This window comes from Chenopodium album, chromosome 8 (genome assembly GCF_948465745.1).
Source record: "Chenopodium album chromosome 8, dcCheAlbu1.1, whole genome shotgun sequence".
Lineage (NCBI taxonomy): Eukaryota > Viridiplantae > Streptophyta > Magnoliopsida > Caryophyllales > Amaranthaceae > Chenopodium > Chenopodium album.
In genome coordinates, this window is record NC_137841.1 from 67829346 (window position 1) to 67855730 (window position 26385).

The following is a 26385-nucleotide window of genomic DNA, read 5'->3' on the forward strand; positions in this document are numbered from 1 at the left end:
AACAAATTTTGAATTGTTAGGCAAAACAACACGACCCTTATAAAAGAGTCGATTTCCTTCAAGATGAAATCCCCTAGGCCCTTCTCTTCCTTCTTTTTGGCCCAAAACAATCTGGCCCAGTCCTTTATCCCTTCTCCAATTCTCCTTCAAGCTCGGCCCAGTCTACATAACATGAATGGACTAAAGCCCCACATTCCATCTTCTCTGTCTTCGACTTCCTTGTTCCCTTAACTGCTCGAACCACCATAGCCTCGTCCTTGCGAGAAAGTGCATCCGCCACTCTATTTGCGGCCCCCGGCTTGTATTGAATCACAAAATCAAATCCCACTAGTTTCCTCAACCACCTTTGATACTCCTCACTAACCTCACGTTGCTCAATCAAAAACTTAAGGCTTTGTTGATCGGTGCATATGACGAACGGCCGCCCCAAAAAGATAGTGGCGCCACTTAGCCATGGCCAAGGAGATTGCCATCAACTCCTTTTCATAAATCGACTTTCCCGGAGCTCGAACCCCTAACAATTTACTGTAAAATGCAATCGACCGATCTCTTTGCATCATCACGACGCCCAACCGGAAACCTGAGGCGTCTGTCTCTACAACAAAGCCCTCATTGAAATCGGGCACAGCCAAGACCGGTGCCGTGGTCATGGCTCTTTTCAGGTTTTGGAACGCCACTGTTGCTTCCTCCGACCACCCATAATTGTCTTTTTTCAATTGGCAGTAAGAGGACCGACAATTTGCGCATAGTGCTTGATGAACTCCCGGTAATAACCAGTTAACCCCAAGAATCCTCGGAGCATGAGATTACTCGGAATTTTCCACTCCACGATGGGTCGCACACTCGCACCTTATCTCCGTCCATGGAAACCCCCTGCTTGGAGATTACATGACCCAAATATGCTATTTCTCCTTTTCCAAATTCACATTTTTTAAAATTAGCATATAATTAGTGCTCTTCCAATTTTTGTAGGACTAATCTCACGTGACTCACATGCTCATCTATAGCCTTGCTATAAATTAAGATATCGTCAAAAAACACGAGAACGAACTTCCTTAAGTAAGGCCGGAAGACGTCATTCATTAGCGATTGAAATGTAGCCGGCGCGTTTGTGAGACCAAAGGGCATCACGAGGAATTTGTAGTGCCTTTCGTGGGTTTGGAACGCCGTCTTGTGAGTGTCACTCGGTTTAACCCTAATTTGGTGATATCCGGATTTCAAGTCAAGCTTGGAAAAAACCGTAGCCCCATGAAACTCATCCAATAGTTCATCAATGACCGGTATCGGATATTTATCCGGGACAGTTTCTTTGTTGAGGGCTCGATAATCGATGCAAAACTGCCAAGAACCGTCCTTCTTCTTCACAAGTAAAACCGGGCTCGAAAACGGGCTTGACGAGGGCTTTATTATCCCAGACTCAAGCATCTCTTGAATTAGCCTTTCAACCTCATCTTTCTGAATTTGGGGGTATCTATAGGGCCTAACACTAATTGGGTTGGCCCCATCTTTGAGAATGATGGTATGTTCATGGCCTTTTTCTGGTGGAAGCCCATTTGGCATATTAAAGACCTTGTTGAATTGGTCCAGGATACCCAACAAATAGGGAGGTGGGACGCTGGTTTCTCCTGGGCCCATTTCGTGTGTATTAGCTTGGTTAAGCTCAACCCAAAGGCCCTGCTTCTCTTTCTTTAGAACCCTTACCATGGCCTTAAGTGATATTTGGGTCTTCTCAAACTTCATGATGTGGGTCCGCCAATTCGTGACCACCGCACCAAGCTTCTCAAGCCATTGCACTCCTAAAATCACCTCGGCACTACCTAACGCAAGAGGGAAAAAATCTTCGGTGATGATTACTTCACCCTTCAACTCCAACTTGACTCCTTTGCATACGCCACTTCCACGAATTGTATCCCCATTGCCTAAGGATACCACGAACTCCCCACCACGAGTCACCGAAATTCCCGCTTTCTCCACCTCCGAAATGGCTAGAAAATTATGGGTTGCCCCCGGCAATCATCACTACTACCTCTTGACCCTTAACTACCCCTCTCAACTTCATTGTCTTCGGGTTATGAATTCCTATCACCGAGCACAAGGACATCCCTTCGATTCCTTCCGATGGAGTCTCACTTTCCGACTCCGGCCCCTCAATTTCCAACTCCGTCTCACCTTTTGCCACCATCAACACACTAAGCTCCTTCCTCTTACATCGGTGTCCCACACCCCATCGTTCGTCGCACCGAAAGCACATCCCCTTCGCTCTTCTCTCGGCTAGTTCGACTCCGTCAACCGTCTAGTCCCTCCGGTGGAACTCTGACCCGCCGGCTGGTTGACCCGGGCCACATTGACTGACCCTGAGACTCGGGTGCTTTGGGCCAGGTACGGGTCGGCCCACTTCCACTTGGAACCCCATAAGTATGAATCAAACTACCCTTGTCTAATGAAGAAGTGTGCTGGCTGAATTCGAATTGGAGTTAGAAAGCCCAACACTAAATCCACTCCTCCCCCCATTAACGGTCTTTTTACCCAATTGAGCCCTATTTTTCTCCTCTCTTCCTGCCATTTCCATGGCTTTCTCCAAATTAAGGGGATTCAACAACCTTAGCTCTATTTTCACCTCACGACCTAACCCATTGATGAACTGACCTAGCATGAGGCTTTCCGGAACATCCTCCAACGGGCTGCCAACTCGATGAAACCTGCGGCGATATTCCGCCACCGTGCCTTCCTCATGCGACACAGCCAACCACTGCTCATGGAGTGTGCCGATGTGCGACGGCCGGAATTCGTTTAAGGTTCTCTGTTTGAAATCCGGCCAGCCGTAGAAGGGTCGCCGCTTTTGCTCCCACTGAAACCACTTCTGTGCATTTCCATCCATCGCCACCACTGCGGCTTCCATCTTCTCCTTCTCCGTCACCTTGTAAAACTCGAAATACATCTCAGCCCTAGCCGTCCAATTGTCCGGATTAGCTCTGTCAAAGAGGGGCATTTCGAGTTTCCGGTGTTTCCAGTGGCCATGACTAGGGGTGAGCACAACCGGGTACCCGGTCAAAAACAAAGGACCTGGAACCGGACCCGGTTGTAACCGGGTCTAGAAAATTGGAACTGGTATTGGAACCGGTCCCGAACCCGGTAGGAACCGGTTCCAAAACCGGGTACCCGGTTAAAAAAAATCTAACATGATATTTCTTAATTTTATTAGGATAATTTTTCAATATAATAACTTAAAAACCAAAGTATCTAAATACTGTATAACAGATTCAAATACACATCAACACGATTTAAAAAAAAAATACATCGACATATCAAAATTTAGAAAATAATTACACATTTCCGGTACCCAAAAACACACACACACACACACACACACACACACATACAAGTAGACAATTTATTTTATAAATTGATACTCCAAAATAAAAGCTCCTTTCCCTTTGAATTGGCACCAATAACGAGAAAAAATGTTTTAATTGGAAAAACTAAGAAATTCTTGAGTTACAACATCAAATGGAAAGAAAACAATACACAAATATCTTAAAATTATTAGAGAAGTGAAGATGGAAAGAAAAGGAGAGATGAAAAAGGAGAAATTGAGAGTTGAAAGAGGCGTTGGAATGAATGAGGGAGGCTGATGATTTTTTTAGGGTTAGTTTAGAAAGGGTAGAAGAGTTTATATGTAAATGGGTTTTTGGGCCTACTAATATTACATATGTACATGGGATATGGGTTATATAAAAAAAAAAAAAAAAAAGGTGAAATCGGGTATCCAGTTGGAACCGGGTCCAAATATTCGGGACCCGGTCCCGGAACCGGTAGGAACCGGGTCTTGATTTTTGGAACTGGACCCGGACCCAGTGGAACTAGTTTCGGGTCTAGACCCGCCGGGTCCAAACTGGTTCCGGTTCCAAAACCGGGTACCCGGATTTTCTGCTCACCCCTAGCCATGACCGCCGCCTCCACCGCCGTCTCCGCCACCTCTCCATCTCCATCTCCAATCGCCGGAATTATGTGGGTGCCACTCGTGTTCCTCATACGGCTTCTCCCCACTCGGAGTCTGATTGTGCCCCATGTCCAATCGTGGACTATTCTCCTCCACCACCGAAATGGGTTGTGGAACTGGTTGCGCCTGGTTTTGTTTAGTTTTCTCCAACTCCTCCTGTAATTTGTCGATTTTTGCGCGGTCAATCGCGGCCTGGGTGTCCACCGTGACTCGAAAACGGTCAAGGCGGTCCTCCATCTTCTCGACGGTGGCATTCAGTACTTCCTCGGTCTTTTTCCGCTCCTCCTCCATGGCTACCTTCACTGCTGCAGCTCGTGAGATGTTGTCATCGGGGGTTTGCAATTTTTCCACTAGGGTCGCCATCTGAGTTTTCGGATCCGCCAACGTTCCTTCCATGGTATCCATTCTCTGTGAGAGGTCAGCCTCCATATTTTTTTTTAATCGGAGTACGGAGTGGTGTTTTCCGGTCACCGGCAGTCGCAGGACCACCGCTCTGATACCAAGTTTGTTATAGATTAGTTTCTGCTCAATGTAATAATTATAATGGCTTGCAAATAAAGGTCGAAAGCTTGAGTATTTGATTAAAGGATGATTGAACTACAAAGGATAGGCATAACTTGAGGTTATGTATCTCTGAGTAACTTTAGGCTACTAGTCTCTCTCTAGTGTTTACACTCAATTTCTGGATACCGTTCTCTACTACTACCTTGCAATACATATACTCAAGACTTAGATAATACATGTGACCTTAATTAACTAAAATGGAAACCCACAACATTCATGATTAAAGGAAGCTGCTTTCTTTCCTAAACCTCCCTTAATTAGCTTTGTCTTGTTGCTCATTGTTTCTTCCAACAATTGACCCTTGCTGCCCCTGTTTTGCGCGCCTGGAGTAAACCAAAAGAGGTGGCTGACTTGGTGTTTTCTAGCCGTTGACCTTGCTGACCCAGTCCATAACACATTCTGGCATAGCTATCTATACCTAGGCTCATTTAATATGCTTTACTCACTTTAGGCAGGGCTTTGGTTATATTGCTTTCTTAAATTAATGTATGCTTTCTTTCTTTCTTTTTTTATTTATTTATTTATTTTTATTTTTTTAAAATTTTTTTATTTATTTAAATTTTGGGTTTCCCATGCTTAAGTTCAGCAGGCTTTTATGCCTAATTTGCAGCTATAGTGCTGTTTTCCTTAAGTCATAGTAGGATTGATCTTCCCGCTTGTAGGGTTTTGCAGACAAGTTCTGCTACAAGTTCTGCTAACTATGTATTTCTGAAGGTTGTATCTTAAATGTTTAATCAATCTCTCTATTATCTAGTTCCTTTCTCTTTGAAAATAATCATAGCCTTGCGCTGTTCCGTTACATGTTCATTTCCCGAAGGAAATTTCCTTTACATGCCAGCCATTCAGGTTTTAAATCAGCATTGTGGAAGGCTGCTGCAGTTTCTCCACCCTTAATTTGTTGTAGATAGGAATTGTGATAGCCTACTAACCTGTAATATGAGACTGAAAATGTAATAAATTAGATACTATAGAGAGCACATGCTTCATGTTTAGGACAAATGTCTAATATGTCTGGATGTTTAATTTTACTCTCATATATATGCTGACATTGAATACATCAGGTAAAATGTGAATATTTTGTTGAGTTTAATTGCTTGTGTGCTTTACTTAATGGATAGGCCGATTCATTTATATGCATTATGTCTTGCTTATAAGTTGTTTTTTTAAGGGGGTGGGCAGAAAGGAAGATGCAGTACTTCTTTTGCCGGGGAATCAAGGCTGCTATCAATTTTGATCAGGATTCAACAGTCTTGAAATATGGGTGACTTTCCCTCATTATTTGAATGTTTATTTGACACATCTCTGCTTTAAAAAATGCCAACCTGAGTACCTGACATGTCAACCAAAAGTGCTGCCTCTACTGATGTGCCATACTGAAGGCCCCTTGATGTGGTAAATTTTAACCCTTTTTATAGCTATAGTATGCAACTATGACACCTGTAATCTTGATAAATTTGTTCATGGCCATATAAACATACATAATTATCACTCCTACATTTAAGGAAAATGTAGGAGTGATGAAACCTTTGCAGCGTATAAGGAGGCTAAGAGTAAGGCAAAGGCAGCTGTTCGCCAAGCAAAAGAAAAGGCATATCAGGAGGTTTATGAAAAGCTTGATTCCAAGGAGGGAGAAAGGATCATTTATAAGATGGCAAAGAGAAGACAAGAGGCAAGGAAGGATATTGGCATGGTGAAGTGTGTCAAAGATAAGAACCAAATGGTCCTAGTGCAAGAGGAGGGCATCAAGGACAGGTGGAAGGGGTACTTCGATGAATTATTTAATGGAAGTAATGGAGTTGTGATAGGAGATACCTCTATGAGTGATGAAGAAATCAACATGGAGTATGTGCGAAGGATTAGGAGAGTAGAGGTGGAGATTGCACTGAGGAAGATGAAACCTAAGAAGGCGGTTGGCCCTGATGGGGTACCGATAGAGGTGTGGAGGTGTTTGGGTAAGATTGGTATTGATTGGTTAACAAACCTTTTCAACAAGATATGGACGGCTACAAGGATCCCACAAGATTGGAGGAAGAGCACCTTGGTCCCGGTTTATAAAAACAAAGGAGACGCTCAAGATTGTTCTAACTATCGAGGAATTAAGCTTATGAGCCATACTATGAAGTTGTGGGAAAGGGTGATTGAACAAAGGTTGAGGGCATGCACAAGCATTTCAGATAACCAATTTGGTTTTATGCCTGGGAGATCTACTATGGAGGCAATCCATTTGATAAGACAAATGATGGAGTTTTATAGGGTAAAGAAGAAAGATCTTCATATGGTCTTTATTGATTTAGAGAAGGCATATGACAAGGTGCCAAGAGAGATACTTTGGTGGGCAATGTTGAAGAAAGGTATCCCACGAAGGTATGTAGACCTAGTTAAGGATATGTATCGGGATGTGTCAACAAATGTGAGGACATGCGGAGGGTTGACAAAAGATTTCCCTATTACAATCGGATTGCATCAAGGGTCTGCATTAAGCCCTTTTCTTTTTGCAACGGTTCTAGACGAATTAACTAGACCAATTCAAGATGAGGTTCCATGGTGTATGCTGTTCGCAGATGATATCGTTTTGGTGGATGAGACTAAGGATGGGGTTAATGTCAAGTTGGAGCAATGGAGGCAAAGGTTGGAATCTAGAGGGTTTAAGCTAAGTCGGAGTAAGACTGAATATTTGGTATGTCGTTTTGGCACTCAGAGGGGGACAAGCAATGAAGTGGTGAGTTTGGATGGAAAGGATTTGACCATGAGTGAATGTTTTAAGTACCTAGGGTCGATCATCCAGAAGAATGGTGACATTGATCAAGACGTGACCCACAGGATTAAGTCAGGGTGGCTTAAATGGAGAGCGGCCACGGGAGTGCTATGCGACCGCAACATTCCCTTAAAGTTGAAGGGAAAATTCTACAGGACTGCCATAAGACCAGTGTTGCTCTATGGTACAGAATGTTGGGCTTCTAAGAAAGAGCATATTAAAAAGATGGAGGTTACGGAAATGCGCATGTTAAGGTGGATGTGTGGAAACACTTTAAGAGATAGAATCAGAAATGAGGTTATTCGCAAGAAAGTAGGTGTGGCGGGCATTGTAGATAAATTAAGGGAAAATCGTCTGCGTTGGTTTGGACATGTAAGACGGAGACCCGAGGGTGCACCGGTGCGAAGAGTGGAAGAGTGGGACCATGGAGGGATTAAACGAGGAAGAGGGAGACCAAAGATGACTTGGTTGGAAGGAGTGAGGAAGGATATGAAGTGCATGGATTTACGTGAGGATGAAGTTTTGGATCGTAAGGGATGGAGGAGAAAGATTTATGTTGATGACTACACGGAATAATCAAATTTGGTTCATGTTAGCCGACCCCACTTTTGGGATTAAGGCTTTGATTGATTGATTGATTGATTGATTGATTGACAAGGTGCTCTCTCCTCTTTGTAGTGATGCTGAAGTTCTATATCTTTTTTGATTGATATACTTACAGGTTTTGGTATATGGAGGCTGACTTTTCATCCCAATCAACATCGAAACAAGGTCCATGGAGAAAGGTAATTTGGTGTATTTTTGGTCTTATTTTTTTTGGTGTTTTTTATGTCTTAATAATACTTCATTAACAATTGATATTATGGATTTTTTGGAAGCTATCCTCATTTTGTTTTTGCCGAAGCATTTACTGATTGATCTCTTGATTTGAGTGAGAATGTATGTTTTTTGTACTTTAGCTACATTGGAACCTTAGGTGTATTGCACTGAAAATAGATTATGATTGTATGTTCTCTCTTTTGTGGTCAATTGATATTATAGATTTCTCATCTAAGTGACTATCAAGACTTGAGAATACGAGCATTTGATGGTGTGATACTACAAATTCTATTATCTTCTACCATTGAACGTGGCTTAGATTAACACAAATGAGTGAAAATACTTTATACCGTATATTTTCAGGTTGGCTACTATTTGATCGAATCGGAAATACTGCTGGTAATTACTCATCTATGCACTTCGTATATTTCCTCTTTAAAATTGTAATTATCTTGTTCAATTAATAGATGTATGATATGCAATCAGAATCAACGCTTAAGGATGCCATCACTGGGATTGAATAAGCTTTCCGTAAGACTATCGAATCCTGTAAAAACTGTTCAACATTACTCACCCTCCTGTTAGCCATGATGGTATCCCTCTCTCTCTCTCTTAAATCACAGCATCTAGTTTTTTTTGTTCTGATTACGATTTGGGTTATTGCTTGTTTTGCTGAAATTTATTTTTATGTAAAAATCCAATTTTGACTGTTTTTTTCTGATGATTTTTGCTTTGTTCGTGAAGAGAATAACCAGGGAAGATGGAAAGTGAATGGATGCTGAGTTGAAAAGGTTCGGAGCTAAAGTGAGAAGGCTAACAGCCATAGAAAGAGCAGCATTAAGTGAGTTTCTTGATCCTCCAAGGCATTCAGTTTTCGGTATCCTTGAATTCTTTGGCAGGTATCTTACTTTTGTAAATTTATGTTTAATCCATTATTCATGTTTATTTTTTTGGTATTTATTTTGGTGAATTTGAATTATGGGATTTGGGTATTGTTTATTTATGCACTTAGACTGAAAATTTGCCCCTGAATCGGGGCATTTAATATTTAACGCGAATTCAGCTCAATTTCCATGCCATACAAGGGGTTTCCATTTCATTGAGAAGGGGGGGGGGGGAGGACGTAGGACTGCAATTACTAAAAATGTTAAAACCATTAAAGAGTTTGTGTGTGTGTGAGAGAGAGAGAAGAATAAGGATTAACAGAAGGAGAGAATGAAGGAATGAGAGGGGAATAAGAAAGAGAGCCAAAAAAAAAATGACTATGTGATGGCTAAGATGATAAAGAATGATCGAGGTCCTCAAGGATACAACTCATACAAGGCAAAGAAGAGGCATGACAATTAAAGCTCTTTTAGGAGACCGTTATAGAACATAATATCTTTTTAATGACATGACAAAAATATAAATTATAAAAGAGAATATCTTAATACTCATGACCATATAAGATAAATGAGATAGAAAAAAGGTGCGAAGAAGAGTGAGGGAGCAATTAGGACAAACTGATTATGAAGACCATAATAGATGAGTGAAAAGGAAAGAAGAATATGAAGCAAGAGGAGGTAAGGGAGGAGCTGATGATGAGGGAACAAACGGACTAGAGGGAGATAGGGAATATGTGACGGTGACGATGTGAGAGAAAGAAGAGAAAGATAAGGAGCACCTGAGATCAATTATAAAATTGGGTAACAATAAACAAAAGTATTATAAGACTTAAAATTTGCAAAACCATAAAAGATTGAGTGAGAGAAAGAGTAGGGGAAAGAGAAGGAAAGGTGGTAGGGGGGAGCAAGTGATATGGAGTGTATTTATGTTCTATGTGTGTTAAATGAAAGTGGTAATAACATATAGCTTTCTCAAAATTAGTTTTATAGATTTGACACTAATCATACTCACACGAGTGATAGTGAAGGTCTAAAATTTATCTGTCATCAATTATATAGTGCTTGTCATAAAAAATAATCTTCCTCTTGTAAGAAGAGACAAGACATGCACAAAATATTTAAGAAATTGTTTCTATTACTATTGGCATGAGATTTCTTAGTTTTAGTCAATATCAATGATAATTTAATTACAAATAACCAAAATTTTTAAAACTATATATTGAATTACCCTGCTTTTGGGCAAAAATATAGAAAAGCAATACCTTCATTGATTTGTAGAATTTGTTTCATTTGAAATGAAATTATCAACCTGTAAAAAGGGAAAAGGAACGAGAGGATAATTGAATGTCAAAATGCTCTCGGAAGCTGCCCAAAAATGTGCATCTTTTAAAATTTTCTTAAACGAGGTGATGAAATGGATTACCATTCGATTTTCACATTATTACAAAACCAGCTTGTTGCAAGTGCCTAAGTATGTGAGACCATAATGATATAACATGTATCTTATAGGTGTTTAATTTCTATGCAGATAAATATCAGAGTTTCAGTTTAGCATGAGTATATAAAGGAGCACATGTTATACAATTTAGTACCTGGTAATTGGTTTATAGCTACTATACCATAGTTGAGCATCTTTATTCACTCTCTGTCTTGATTTTTTAAAAGCCCGCTTTGAAGATCAATTGGGACTTATATTATACTTCACATTTTTTTGGGTAATCATGGTATCATGCTGGTTTTCACAAGAAAGCTCTGAATAATTCAGGTATTGCATATTCACCATTCTTATATTTAAAAAATATGAGTGTGACAAAATCATAAGAAAGTAGGGATACAATCCAGCTAAAAGCATAAGGTTCACAACTGATATATTGGTATTTGCTTAATTTTGAAGTCTTGAGTCTTCACTCCACCCGTGTGAAAGTGCAATTTAGTTTGATGTCATTCTCTTATATACGTAAACCTTCTGATTATATAGGACTTCAACATATTTTGGTGTGGCTTGTGATTTCCTGGAATTGCGGTTCCAGTCGGATGAAATAGCTGCATAATGAAGGATTTCAAGGAATATCCAATAGGGATTGTAATGTAGAATTGTTAGTCATTAAGCACATTCAGAATTTCCAATGGGATTAAAATCTATTCCGTATTTAAAATGAGTGTAAATAAGAGTGTCAATTTTGTAATCATTAGCTATACGAGTAGGTCGAATTTTGAAATAATTAGCTATTGCCCCATCTCGATTATAACAAGACTTGCTAAGTTAATTAAGGATCGGTTTAGGTAACATTATATATTATTATATGTACATTTGTCAGAAGACTTAAAAGCGACGATTTTTTCTTATGATGCTTCAAAAATATATGAACAATCTCTAAGTCTTCTAACACATATATAGGCATGATATTTCCTAAAAAATAAATAATTGTATAGGTATGATAAGAAGTGTACCCCAATTTCTAAACTGTTATTCATTTAGGGGGTGTTTGGTTCACAAAGTAGTATGCGTTTGGAATTAAGAATGAAATTAGGGTGGTATGAGTTTGGAATTAAGAATGAAATTAGGGTGGTATGAGTTTGGAATTAGGAAAGAAATTAGGGTGGTATGGGGTTGAAACTTGATTCTTAATACATTGTGGTTGCTTATTATTCAAGAATATTTTTATTTATTTATTTATTTTTTATTTTTATTAATACCTAAAGGTGTGGTATGAGCCATAATTGCCTCTCCCCTTGGGTTCTAAACCTCATACCTTGTGGGTTTGAGGTATAGGTTTAAAAATTAGATTTTTCATAACAAATATTATGTATGTGTTTCACTCATTCCAATGCCATACCTCAAAATCTACAAACCAAATTCCCCTTTAGAGTTTCATATACCCTGTACTATTCTAAAAATACTTGTACATTCATAATATTTAAATGACTTTATTGTTACATATTAACAATTGCTTAATAACGACATGATTCTTATATTTACAACAATTTGGTTGTGAAGAGGGATGTTTAATATTTGTTGTCTTCGAGTTTCTTAGAGAGAGAAAGAGAAACCGAGATTGTGAGATCAGGAGAAATAAAGAGAGAGAAAGAGAAAGACCGAGAGAGATGAAGAGAAAGGGAGAAAGAGATCGAGAGAGAGGGATAAAGAAAGCGGGGAATGATTTATAAAATGTAATTTAGTAAGCAGATCATAATATGTTTTAGAAGCTTTCTAATCCCTAACCCCTAAAATATAAGAAGTCACTTTACTGTTCATTTTGCGTTACTGTAGCTTAGTAACAATGTGCTACCTGGTTCTGCCCTAGCTTGGTGATCTATCTTATTATGTGTTACTCGGACACGGAAAAATTGCCGTCATGACATGGATCCATTTTTGAAATCTGTTCCGGATGCTCCACTTGGCTCTCAGGTACGGCAATGTTGTCTTGACAAGGATTTTCATGGTTAAGATAGAAGAAAAAACACATAATTTAAGCTCCTTGTATACTTTTCCGGCAAGGGTTGCGCTGTCTTGACTTCTCCATAAAAGTTGAGCAGATCTTTCAGTCTTTTGGCCAAATAAAAAGTTTATTACTACCTCCGTTAACAGTTATATGCAACAAAGGGGCTATGCGCGGACTCCTAGGCAAAACTTTTAAAGCTTCATTATTGAAAAGTAAGGGCACTTGATTAAGTATTAATTCTACTTTTAAAAAAAAAATTAAATAAAAACCCATAACCACCTAAACCAGAACCACCACCAACACCACCGACAACCACTAGAACCACCCAACCCACCGATACTTAGAACCCAAAACCACCCCCAAAACCACGAACCCAGCCAAAACCCCCGACACCCCACCACGAACCTAACAAACCACCCACAAACCCAGCAAACCACCACAACCCACCCTAAACCACCACGAACCCAACAAATTAACCAACACGAAACTCAGGCCACCCCACACGAACCACCCCCACGAAACTCAGGCCACCCCCACAAACCAGATCTGAAACTCATCCCCACGAAACTCACGCAACCCCCATAAACCCACGACCACCACCTATACCCAAACCCACGAACTCGGATCAACGACCAGACCCACGAACTCGAACCCAAACCCACGAATGTTAACCCACGACCAGACCCACGGACTCAGACCCACGACCAGACCCACGGACTCGGACCCACGACCAGACCCACGAACTCGAACCCCGGCCAGACGAATCCAAATCGCAAGAGGAGAGAGAAGGGGGAAGATGAACAAAATTGTAGAAATAGGGTTTGAATTCTGGAGATTTTTCAATTGAAGAAGAGTTAGGGAGATGAATGGTTTTGATGAAGATGTATGATTTTTGGTGAAATTGATTACAATAATCAGATTCATTAGGTAAAGAGTTAAATCATGTTACTAATTTAATTAGATGTCTAAGTTGTTGAAGTAAGGGTAATATGGTCATTTTGATGGCAAAAAGTTACTAAAAATGGAAAGAAAAAAAATTGTTGCACATAATAGATAGCAACCAAAAATGGCAAATGTTGCAAATAACCATTAACGGAGGTAGTATTTTATATAAAAAGGGTAGGTTGGATATAGCTGGATACTTTTAACCTTGAATTTGACCTGACCCCACCACTTCTTTAACCCCTCTACACAATCTATCCCACGTGACCCAACCCTTTTCCCACTTATTTTATTATTATTTTTTTTTAAACAACCTTTTCCCACTTACAATTATTTAATTACTGCTTACATATAGTACAAGTTTAAACTACACTTCACGCAGTAAAAGATGATCTGGCTTCCCACACTACTAATCATCCATTTTCTTAAAAAAAATTATTTCCATATGCCCGTACCCGTATCCGTGTCCCAAGTTAAGATGGTGTCCCCGTGTTCTAAAATTTTGAAAATGACGTATTGAACATTCGGATCCGTACCAGTATCGGATACCCGTACCCGTGTCAATGTAACATAGGTCTTATTGTTGCCACTTGTTCGCAGTTCGTCAGCTCATTTGTCCTTGTTGCTGGTTTAGGGTTTTCCTCCTCTTCCTCTCTCTTCTGTCTTGATCCTTCGGCCCACATCTCCACATCTCCATTCCTGCACTCTCTTCTTCCCTTAGGTTTCTCACCTTTTTCGCTTTCCTCCTTCATTTGTAAGCAAATTTACGCATTTTATATTGTAATTTTTCTAGGTTTTGCTACAGATTTTGAGTAGATAACAAAATCAACTGGCAACAAAAATGGAATCGAAATCGTTGTTCCCGGAGACAAGGCTACTGGTAAATCAACTACATTTGCAGCGTAATCTTTGTTCCTCTGTTTGCGTAATCAAGCTACATTTTTTATTGTTTCTAAGCATAACCCGAAATTGACCCGAAATCTGACCCGAACCCGACCCACTGACCCGAATTGCCACCCATATCCTAAAGTGATTCCTTTTTTTTTTTTTATTATTTTTTTTTATTTATTTATTTTTCATGCTTTTACTTTTGTTAGGGTTCTGATAAATATCAGATTTTGTGTATATTTTTTTCCATATGTATGGTGTTCAATTAATTTGAACTAATAATTCTAGGTTAGCATTTTTTCCATTTCCTTTCTCTTATTTATTTAACTTTATGTTTTAATAGGTGAATAGCTTGAGAAATCAGTGGCGGCAACTGAGATTGAAGACAAGAGAGAAGACGATGATGATTTGGAGGAAGGCCAGATTATCGATGACTACTCAAACACTGGAAAACCCAGCAAATCAATCGCAGCAACTCATCCTCTTGAGAATGCTTGGACTTTTTGGTTCGATAATTTTACTGCCAAATCGAAATAAGCTGCTTCGGGTAGCTCTATTCGACCCATTTACACTTTCTCTACTGTTGAAGAATCTGGAGGTTTCTCTTTTTATTTTATTTTATTTTTTTAATTTTATTAATTTGATTGTGAATTTATTAATTGGTTTGTTTTAATCTTTTTGTGATGTCGGTGATCAAATTATGGTTGTGATTTCGTTTTCTTGTGTGATTTTGTTTAGTTTGATTTCTTGTGTTAGTTTGATTTCTTGGGATTAAGAAAACGGGAATTTTATTTTTGAATTTTAATGTTTTTAGCTTGATTTAGCGTTTTTTGATGAATTATGTTGGATCTTGACGATCCGAGTTTGAATTTTTTTGGGTTTTGATTTTTGTTGAATTTGGGAAATGGGGTTTTCAATGTTGTTGAAATTGGGATATTGGGTGTTAGTTTTTGTTCTTTTCTTTGATGATGTGAGAGTCTCCAAGCCATCTCTTATTAACCTACCATTTTATATACATTCATAAATAATTTGTTCAAGATGTTTCGTATATTCATAAATAATTTGATGTACTGTAATAAGAGATGTTTCGTAATAAGAGATGTTTCGGATGTTTCGTAATTCATAAGAGAAGTACATTCATTAGAGATGTCCTAATACAGTACCTCTCTTATTACACTACTAAAAATTGATGTTAATGAGGTTAAGCAACTAGGCATTGCAAGTAGAGCAGTCATGTCCTACTTTATTTTATTTTTTAGCCTCCTTTTCCATTGCCAAAGAAGGCAAACAGAGGAAGAGGTGACTTACATACTTTTATATTTTGGTGTTATAGGGAAGTCTAAAGCAACCAAAATATTCCGTGCTCTGCAACAACAAGTCAATTTAGCTCTCATAAACGCCCCTCACCCTGGACCAGCTGTTTTTATTGTCCGTTGCCTATATGTGCTTCCCGTATTCGAATCATATGCTGATGGCTTCAGTCACTTGGTTGTATCTGCTCTTTGTAAATTCCTGAAATCCAATACCAATCCCGCTGACTTGCTAGAAGCACAAGATCTTGCTGCACAGTTACTTCTTGATGTTGTCCAAGGCGTTGTCATACATGATGAGAGAATACTTCTAAAGCTAATTGAAGCTGTTGATTTGAAGTTGTTGAATATTGAAAAAGCTATACACAATTCAGATGCAAAGAACTGTACTTATGACAAAGCTGAAGCTTTCATGGAGAATTATATTCATCAACACATAGAATCTCAGTCGTATATGACTGCTGTCTCTTTGTTGGAACAATTTTGATATTCGTCACTCGGGAGAATCTCTCCTAATTAAAATATTGGAGAACAAAGACTTTAGAGCAGCAGAGAAGTGGGCATCATATGTGGGTAAGTCGATGTTATGTATTCTTGTTCAGGAATACGTTAAGATGAATATGCTAAAACCTGCATATGGGATTATAAAGAGGAACAATTTAAAAGAGGAATTTCCAGATGTTTACCATAAATATAAAGAAAGGTGAATTTTCCTGCATAAATGTTTCTCATAAGCTAACACCTCTTTTTTTTCTTTTTCTTTTTTTTCCTTTCTTTTCAATTTAATTTGAATCATGAATGAAAATAATATTATTGAATTGTAGCTTATTGAAGACTTTAGCTGAAAAAGGATGCTGGGATGTTGCAGAAGAGAGGACAAAGAATGATAGACAGCTTCTTGAATATCTGGTGAGTGGGTTTCTTGGAAATTAGTTTGAGCCCAAACCTAATAAATACATTCCTGTGATTCCAACAGCTTCTAACAACACATGTAGATTCTAACAACAGCTTTCAGAGCACTTAGTTTGAATTTTTCAAAACCACTTAAATAGCTGGTCTAGATTAAGCACTTAACTTGCTTAATTCTACCTCTATTTCACAATAGATGATCTGTTTTCATGTCTTGTGCTATTAAATAGTTTTGGAATGCTCAATTTATATTTTCATAATATAATATAATATTTTTAATTAATTAATTTGTACATGAATTAATGGTCAAAGTGGTGTGTTGGAAAGTAAAAAGGTCAAAATAGTACATCCATTGCGAAACGGAGGTAGTAATGGCTTATCAAGGGGTTTGGCAGCTTTGGATTCATTCTTATGTTTTCATTACCCAACCAATGAGTCCAAAATTATGGTTTTACATATGATTTCTAGGTTGGATTTTGTGTTGAGTTTGGGAATTAGCCAATTAGGGTTTGGTTTTTTAAATTTTTTTTTATTTTTTGTAAATCAGGAATGGGGAGTTTTGGGTGTTAGTTTTTGGGGATTGTTTGAGCATTGTCGGTGCTAATTTATGATTCTTGATGTGATTTCTAGGATGAGATGGGAGTTGGAAAAACAGCCAAGGATTAAGCAACAGATAATGCTATTTTAGACCAAATTTGTAAGGTGTTTTTTTCTATTTAATTCTCTTTTGCTAGCTTCTCTAGGATTTCATTATGAGTCATTGAAGAACTCAAAAAATACCTCAATATTGCTATGATTATGTAGAAGAGAAAATGGGATTAAGGTCTAAGTAAAAGGATTTTGATGAAAAAAAAATTAGAGGATTGTCTAATAACATGTTGGACATTAAGGGTAGTATTACAAGTTTAATGATTTCACAGTGAATTGATGAAGATTTTTCATGAGTTAGCTTGATGCTGAAACTTGATATTAATGATCATATTAGGAAGCAATATTTGCTAAAATGATGATCCAATTGTGGTTAATTGATTTGGATAAATTTGGTGTCAAATCTGGACGAAGCAAGGAGGGATTTGACTTTGATAAGATGTTTGACTAAATTCAACACAAAATTAGCATTATAGTATTATGTTTTTACTTAGTGCAATGTAATGTAATATGAAATTGATTGATTTGAGCATTTACCGGTGTATTCCTTGATTTTATCTTTGTAATGAGAAGTGCAGTAGTCTAGCTTCAACAATGATTTATGTAGTGAGGTCACTATTTGGTTACATATGCTGTCAAGTTTTTTGGATTGTATTATAAATTATAAATATAAACCTCTAGATGCTGTTGCATATTGCATGCTCTGCCAGTCATGATTCTGCCTTGCAGATTTTAATTATGAGAATCACTATTTAGCCAACCAGTTTATTTGTCGATGATACTATGTCATGTATCATATTATCTATGTGATGGGCCTGGGTCAGCCACCACCCTTGAAGGTCTACGCTAGGAGGAAGAACAAGCAATAGGGCTCTAAGAAGTCAACCAACAGCAAGTGTGGTTCCCAAGGTATCAATACTCCAATGAGCAAGAGGACAAGTTTAATTAAGAGAAGAACAAGGAAAGAAATGCAACTCACTTCTATCAAGTTTTCTTTGGTTTTCCTATTTATGTTAAGTAGTCACATGTTTAGAATGAAGGTCACCTTGACCATTAGTATTCTTAGTATAAGTAGATAGTTATGTGTAATTGGGAGGACATCCAGAAATTTCTAAGGCAAACACAAGAGAGTGGCTACCTGAAGTGGCTTAGAGACTTGTAGCCTCAAGCTACTAAACTATCCCTTGTAACCTTTGATTAATCATATAAAAATCTATCCTTCCATTAATTGAATCAATTTAGTATAACAATATTACAGTCAGTCCTAGTCTATTACAACTTGGTATCAGAGCATTCGAGGGGGGACCATAGCTGACCAATGTGCCGACGCCATGGATGAGAAGATAGGAGAGGTTGAGTCTCGGTTGAAGTCAATGGAGGAGAAATTGACTGACCAAGACCGCTCCATTGGCAGCAGTCGCGGAGGCCGTGAAAGTGGCCATGGTAGACACTTAAAAGGCTATCACCGACCACTTCACGACGTTCTTTGAAGTCGAGCAGAAGAGACAGGAAGAACAGAGTGCCGTTGGAGGGAAGACTCGATCGATTTCGAAAGGATCAGGATGCTCAGGCAGCCATCGATAGGAGTAAAATCGACAAATTGAGCGATGAGTTGAAGGCGTTAGGGAGTACTCGGCCTCCTAATCCACCAATCCTACCACCGCCGGTGGTCAACTTAGAGGTGGAAACTAGTTACAATCACGGCGAGAATCAGGAACCACCCGTCGTTTGGGGAGGGTGAAGTGCAGTACGGCATGCCTGGCGGCGACCTCCAGACCCCGGTGGCTGGCAAAACAGAGAGATGGGCAAATGGCGTTGCGGAGAAGGTCGTGACGGCGACCGCGGACGGGGCCACTGGAAACACCGGAAGCTAGAATTTCCGATCTTCGAGGGTAAAGACCGTGACAACCGGATTCTTAGGACAGAAATGTTCTTCGAGTTATATTAGTTAACGGAGGGAGAGAAGAAAGAAGCAGCCGTGGTGGCTATGGATGGCCCAGCTTTGAAGTGGTTTCGGTGGGAGCAGCGCCGACGACCAATCTTGCGGTGGCCGGATCTCAAAAGTCGGATCCTCCATGAATTCCGGCCATCACACGCGGTTACGTTGTATGAGCAGTGGTTGGCCGTGAAACAAGAGGGTACCGTGGAGGAATATCGTCGGAAGTTCATAGAATTTGCAGTTGGACGGAATTTCGGAAGATCTCTTGTTTGCCCAATTTGTGAATGGGTTGAAAGGGGAGATTAAAACTGAGCTGCGTACCCTATATACAGACACTCTAGAAAGAGCTATGGAACTCGCAGGCCTCATTGAGGAGAAGAACCGAGTGAATGTTGAAAAAGGGGCGGATTTGGGGGGGCTCGTTTTGGGCTGGCCCAAAGCCTGGCTCCTACAGTAGGCTATAACAAGGGAAAAGGGGTGGGGCTGGTCCAAACTTATGGGCTACCAAACCCACCAGCCAACAGGCCCAACCAACAGTTGGCCCAGAAATTCAGAATCCCAACCTTCCGTAGTTCCGTTAACATGGTTGGCAGTTCAGGAAGTAACATGTATGGAGGTAGAAGTGGGCCATCGACGAGGAGACTTACGGAGGCTGAAATACAAAAACGGCGGTCGAAGGGGCTTTGTTTCCGTTGTGACGAACGGTGGGGAGTTGGGCACCGTTGTAAAAGGAAAGAGTTGAGCGTGCTTATCGCCAGGCAAGAGGGCGAGAAGTAGATGAGTATGAGTTTGGAAATGAGTTCGAAGGAATGGAGGAGGAGACAGAAACCCGGTAGAAGTGTCTTTGTGTTCGGTTGTGGGAATTTCCAACCCCAAAACAATGAAGCTAAGGGGAGTAGTTAAAGGAAAGAAGGTGGTGGTGATGATCGATCCGGGGGCGACACATAGCTTTGTGTCCACGGCCTTGGTGGATAGTGTGGGTTTACCACTAACGGAGGGTGATGAATTTGGCGTGTCTTTGGGTAATGGGGATATGGTGAAGGGTCGAGGGATTTGTCAAGGAGTAAGAGTAAAGCTCGAAGGTGGTGTAACCGTGGTGGAGGACTTCCTTCCGCTTCGGTTAGGCAATGCCGATATTATACTTGGGGTTCAATGGTTGGAGAAATTGGGAGCAGTGATAACTAATTGGAAGACCCATGAAATGTGTTTTACGGTGGCCGGAGCTCCTGTGACCCTCACCGGTGATCCCACGTTGGAAACTACAAAAATCTCACTTAAGGCCATGGTTAAGACTCTTTGCAAGCAAAAAGGTGGGCTACTGGTTGAAATTAGCCAAGTAGACATGGAGCAAGGGGGGAATGGGCCAGCAGGCCCAATTGAGCCAAACTTAAAGGATGGGCTGCCAGAATTCTTAAAAAGGGTATTGGAGAGTTATAGGCAAGTCTTTAATAAGCCAAATGGGCTACCTCCTCAACGTGGGCATGAACAATGCCATAACTTTGAAGGATGGCAGTGACCCTATTAGCGTGAGACCATACTGGTATCCGCAAGCGCAAAAGGATGAGATCGAGAGGATGGTTTGGGAAATGTGAGAGGACGGTATAATTAAATTCTCTACGAGTCCTTTTTCAAGTCCGGTATTGTTAGTCAAGAAGAAAGATGGTTCTTGGCGATTTTGTGTAGATTATCGCGCTCTCAATAAGGAGACGGTGCCGGATAAGTACCCCATTCCGGTTATCGACGAATTATTGGATGAACTACATGGAGCGACTTTCTTTTCTAAGTTAGACCTCAAATCCGGATATCATCAAATTCGAGTGAGGTCCGAAGACACTCACAAGACGACCTTCCGTATTCATGAAGGTCACTATGAGTTTTTAGTGATGCTGTTTGGGCTAACGCCCCGACAACTTTTCAATCACTTATGAACGATATTTTCCGGCCATTCTTACGGAAATTCGTTCTTGTGTTCTTTGATGATATCCTCGCCTATAGCAAAGATGAGGTGGAGCACCGAGAGCATGTACGACAAGTGCTAGAGGAATTGAAGAAGCATGAGCTATATGCCAATTTGAAGAAATGCGAGTTTGGGAAATAAGAAGTAGTCTACTTAGGCCATGTAATCTCTCAACATGGCGCGGCTATGGATATGGAGAAAGTAAGGGCTATTCTTGATTGGGCCAGCCAACCAATTTGAAAGAATTGAGGGGGTTTTTAGGCCTAACCGGTTACTATAGAAAGTTTGTGGCACACTATGCTGAAGTAGCCGGTCCACTCACATCACAACTTAAAAAAGATGCTTTTGGGTGGTCCGAGGCAGCGGATCAAGCCTTCCAACGGCTCAAGATAGCAATGACCACCGGCTCAATCCTAGCCATGCCCGACTTTCACAAAACATTCATCCTTGAAACCGACGCTTCAAGTTATGGGCTTGGGGCCGTGTTAATGCAAGAAAATCGGCCCATTGCTTTTTATAGCAAATTGTTGGGAGTGCGGGCTCGGGCTAAATCAATATACGAGAAGGAGCTAATGGCTATTTGTCTTGCCATCGAGAAGTGAAGGCATTATTTGTTAGGAAGAAGGTTTGTAGTACGAACCGATCAACAAAGTTTGCGTTATATTACACAACAACGAGCAGTTGGAAACGAATATCAACGGTGAATGCGCAAAATAGTGGGATTTAATTTCGAGGTTCAATATCGTCCCGGGCTTCGAATAGAGTGGCAAATGCTCTTTCCCGAAAGAATGCTACTGATAAACAGTTGGGAGCTATGTTGTACTCACAACAAATCAATTGGGCTAATCTGGAACAAGAGCTCAAGCGTGACAAATGGATTGCCGAAATTAAAGAGCAAGTGAAGTCAAACAAAAAAGGGCCGAGTGGGTTTTCCTTAGTGGATGACAAGTTATTTATAAAGGCAGATTAGTGCTGCCCAAGAAAGCCACCATCATTCCCTTGTTACTTCGTGAATATCACGATTCTCCCATGGGTGGGCACGAAGGGGAGGTCAAAACATTCCTTAGGGTGGCTGCAGAGTGGTTATGGCCGGGGATGCGGAAGATGGTGGGTGATTGGAACAAAGCCTCACAGCGGAGTCCGGCCGGATTACTCCAGCCCTTGCCGATTCCGGTGGCGGTGTGGGAGGATATTTCGATGGATTTCATCGAGGGGTTGCCATTATCAACAGGGTAGACTCGATTTTGGTGGTAGTCGACCGGTTCTCTAAGTACGGCCATTTCCTGGGTTTAAAACACCCTTTCAATGCCCTTAAAGTAGCGGACGTCAGGGAGGTGGTACGATTACATGGGTTTCCGGCAACCATTGTTTCAGATCGCGATCGAGTATTCATGAGTGGGTTTTGGAAGGAGCTATTCAGATTGCAAGGAACACAGCTCTGGCGCAACACCGCCTATCACCCCCAAACCGACGGGCAGTCGGAAATAGTGAACAAGGGCCTCGAAGTGTACTTGCGCTGCTTCGCATATTCTCAACCCAAGACTTGGGCAAGGTGGCTTCCGTGGGCAGAATATTCTTACAACGTTTCACCCCATACGACAGGGACCCGCCTCGTTTATGGCGGGTAGGACATGGGCAAACTACGGTGGGCTCTGTGGAAGAACAGTTGCAAGAGCGGGACTTTATGCTCGACGAATTGAGACTGAATTTGGTATCATGAAGGGGTATACGGATAAAAAGCGAAGGGACGAAAAATTTGATGTCGGTAATGAGGTATTCTTAAAACTACAGCCTTACCGTCAACAATCTTTGGCTCGCCGTCCGTTTGAGAAGCTAGCAGCGTGGTTCTATAGTCCGTTTCGTATTTTACAAAAGGCGGGGAAGGTAGCTTACCAGCTCGACCTCGTAGAATCCACCCGGTCTTTCATGTGTCACAATTAAAGAAGGTTATAGGTCTGGGTGCGGTTAGTACACCGATTCCACCTCAACTTTCTCCAGACTTGGAGTTAGTAGTCACTCCAGAGGTCCTGCTCGATATTCGGAAGCGCCGTTTTGGCCAAAGGGCAACCTTAGAGGTTTTGATTTAATGGGCAGGTCTGCCGGAATTCGAGGCCACGTGGGAAGAGTATGAGGCAATTCGTGATTGTTTCCCTAATTTCCACCTTGAGGACAAGGTGAAACTTTTGGGGGGGAGTAATGTGATGGACCCGGGTCAGCCACCACCCTTGAAGGTCTACGCTAGGAGGAAGAACAAGCAATAGGGCTCTAAGAAGTCAACCAGCAGCAAGAGTGGTTCCCAAGGTATCAATACTCCAACGAGCAAGAGGACAAGTTTAATTAAGAGAAGACCAAGGAAAGAAATGCAACTCACTTCTATCATGTTTTCTTTGGTTTTCCTATTTATGTTAAGTAGTCACATGTTTAGAATGAAGGTCACCTTGACCATTAGTAATCTTAGTATAAGTAGATAGTTATGTGTAATTGGGAGGACATCCAGAAATTTCTAAGGCAAACACAAGAGAGTGGCTACCTAAAGTGGCTTAAAGACTTGTAGCCTCAAGCTACTAAACTATCCCTTGTAACCTATGATTAATCATATGAAAATCTGTCCCCCTTCCATTAATTGAATCAATTTAGTATAACAATATTACAATCAGTCCTAGTCTATTACAATCTATGTGTAGGAACATGTTAGAAAGCCATGGCAGCATGATTCAGAAGTTGATTCTGCAAGGGTTGCAGCTGGACAAGATGCAGCTTAATGCAGTAAATATTGTGCGCGATTTAGATAGTAAGTTTTCTGTTATAGCTGTAATCCTATTGAGAGTTTTGTTGATATGTATTGATGACTGTAACTAGTTTCTTCCGTGCCCAAAAATTTAGACACATATCTTTAAAGTCCTGTAATTTGGATCTTTATTGTAGCTTACTTTATAATTTGTTCCCTACCAGTCAGGCAGTCATTAGATTTGTTGAAAATCATCATATATATAAAGAATATTAAGTAAATAATAGACAAAATATGTTAGGGAAACAGTGACTAAATTTATTTTGATAACTCTCTCGGAAAACAAATGTTTTAGATAGAATAATTACATATGGAACTGAATATATCAAAAGGTGATAGGATCATAGGAGTATACACATGAAAGGAGAATTAAGTATAATGTCTAGAATTTGTTGTGTGAATGCACTACATTTAACAAGCTTAGGTTTATGCATCTTTGTGGAAGACAAAGATGAATTGTAACCTTTTTTGAAACTACAGTAACAAGCTTAGGTGTCTTTATAATTTTGTATACTTTGTTTAAGCTGCACTCATTTGTATGTAGCTGAAACTATTTTATCTGATTTTTGAGTGAACTTTTTTCACTTTGGATGATTTGCAGAACTCTCGTATATGTCACAGGAGCTTACACTTATCTTGTTAGCAGTTAGGTTCTATTGCAGTTTTGTCAGGTGAGCAAATTAACGGTCCTTTTTATTTATATATATATAGTAGCTTTAGGACTAAGTAAAGGACCTTTTTACCCCTTAAATCATATAGATCGCACTGGAAGTTTTCCAATATAACCAACCGCTCCCTCCTTTTACCCCTTTCTCTTCCTATATAACATTCACTCTGAACTATATCTAATTAACTCACCAAGCTCTCATTTGGTACATTCTCAACTCTTCTCTCTCTCTCTCTCTCTCTCTCTCTCTCTCTCTCTCTCTCTCTCTTTTTCCCTGTTTTTCTTTTAAATCACATGGTTTGAGCATTGTAGGTTTCTTTAATTTTGGGTTTATTTTTCATTCATTCTTTTCTGTTAAGCTTTATTTCTTTGAATCATGAAAAATGTGGTTTTGGTTACAATTTGTGGGTTGATCTTCTAATTTTCATATAAATTTTTTGCTGTTTATTTATTTATTTATTTTTATTATTATTATTTTTTTTGCCTTAATTTGACCTGTATTCTCATAATGCTATGTGTTTTTGAACTTTATTTAGGGTTTTATTTAATACTACTGAGTGGTCTTAGGACATAAATGTAGATGCACACGATTCGATTACAGGGTGTAGGGTATTTAATTGATAGGATCTTTACAGTAATTTGATTGAGTTTTTTAATGGTGCTGTAAAATCGTTATGCTGGTTAATGTAGATCGCTGGTAGAATCGTTATGCTGTAAAATCGCTCATAGAATCGGTAAAATCGGTTAGAATCGGTACCGATTCTACGATTCTATACCGATTCTACTCCTGTAAAAAACCTGATTTTTCGAAACCCATAACCTTTGATTCCGAAGTCGGAATTAGGCTTATAATATATCATTGAAAAGCTCTTGAAGTCTACTTTCTATAGAATTAGTTTCGTATCTATATCATTTATATATTTTAAGTTATAGACTAAAGAGTGTAGGGGTGTCGTAGTTAAACCTAACTTTAGTCAATGACTTACATATTATTCAATCTAAATCATAATAAAGCTTATGAAACATCAATTTAAATAACTTTTAAGATTCTATCCAACCATTTAAATTTTGTGGGCATAAGAATGTATTCATGAGTCTCATGCACTCAACTTTGGGCATATAAAAAACAGTTTTATAACATGAGTTTGTTGTAGTTGTCATTCTTTAGTTATCTCGTTAAATGAACTAACTTGACACTTAGTTTTCTATCATTATTGGATTTTTTTTTTTTATTATTATGCATGGGTCTAGGGAAAACAACTTTACGAGTCAACAACGTTATTTTTTTCATAATTTAACAACTGTCGTGTACTCTCATGGTTAAGAATGTGTACCAATAATCCGACTTTATGGTTTATAGTGTATTGTTTGAGTTATGCGCGTGCGAAATTACTTGAAAAACTATTTTGTGTTTGTATGTAAATATTATGTTATAAACAACATATATTATTATCATTCTCATTGCTATAAAATTATGTAGTCATTTGTTACATTTTGAAGCCCAATTTTACATTTTGGTAGAATCGTACGATTCTACGATTCGATTTTACCGATTCAATTCTACCCCACTCACCGATTCAAAGTAGAATCCCGATTCTGATAACTTTGTCTGTGAGAATTTGGAGTATCCCATTTTAACCCTTTTAATATACTTTTGATAAATCTTTAATAATTTCTTGTTTTGTACCTTTTGCAGGGAATGTGGCTTGATACAGTGATAGTTACTTTGCTGTTTTAGTCTGCCAAGCAAGTGCGTTCTGGCTATGAGTAGTGATAAAGTAGGGTATATCTGTAATTGGTATTTGATTAGTATATTGTTGCTTGTTACTGCAAGAATCCTGGCTTAGTAAATTGTGATGGGTCGTAATTATT

General features: G+C 39.5%; 1 long non-coding RNA gene across 12 annotated transcripts in view; it reads left to right on the forward strand.

Moving 5' to 3' along the window:
* The first annotated feature begins 5691 nt into the window (after window positions 1-5691).
* The window catches only part of LOC145642084 (uncharacterized), a 30466-nt gene continuing 9772 nt past the window's right edge, over window positions 5692-26385 (forward strand). For 2 of the 12 annotated variants that reach the window (XR_014115632.1, XR_014115633.1), the window contains exons 1-13: window positions 5724-5956; window positions 8041-8104; window positions 8502-8537; window positions 8625-8731; window positions 8883-9037; window positions 10551-10617; window positions 14201-14287; window positions 14639-14893; window positions 15629-16308; window positions 16430-17216; window positions 23743-23849; window positions 24448-24517; window positions 26210-26291. This is a non-coding gene — a long non-coding RNA (uncharacterized LOC145642084). The other 10 variants (XR_014115624.1, XR_014115623.1, XR_014115625.1 and 7 more) reach the window with 10 other exon arrangements.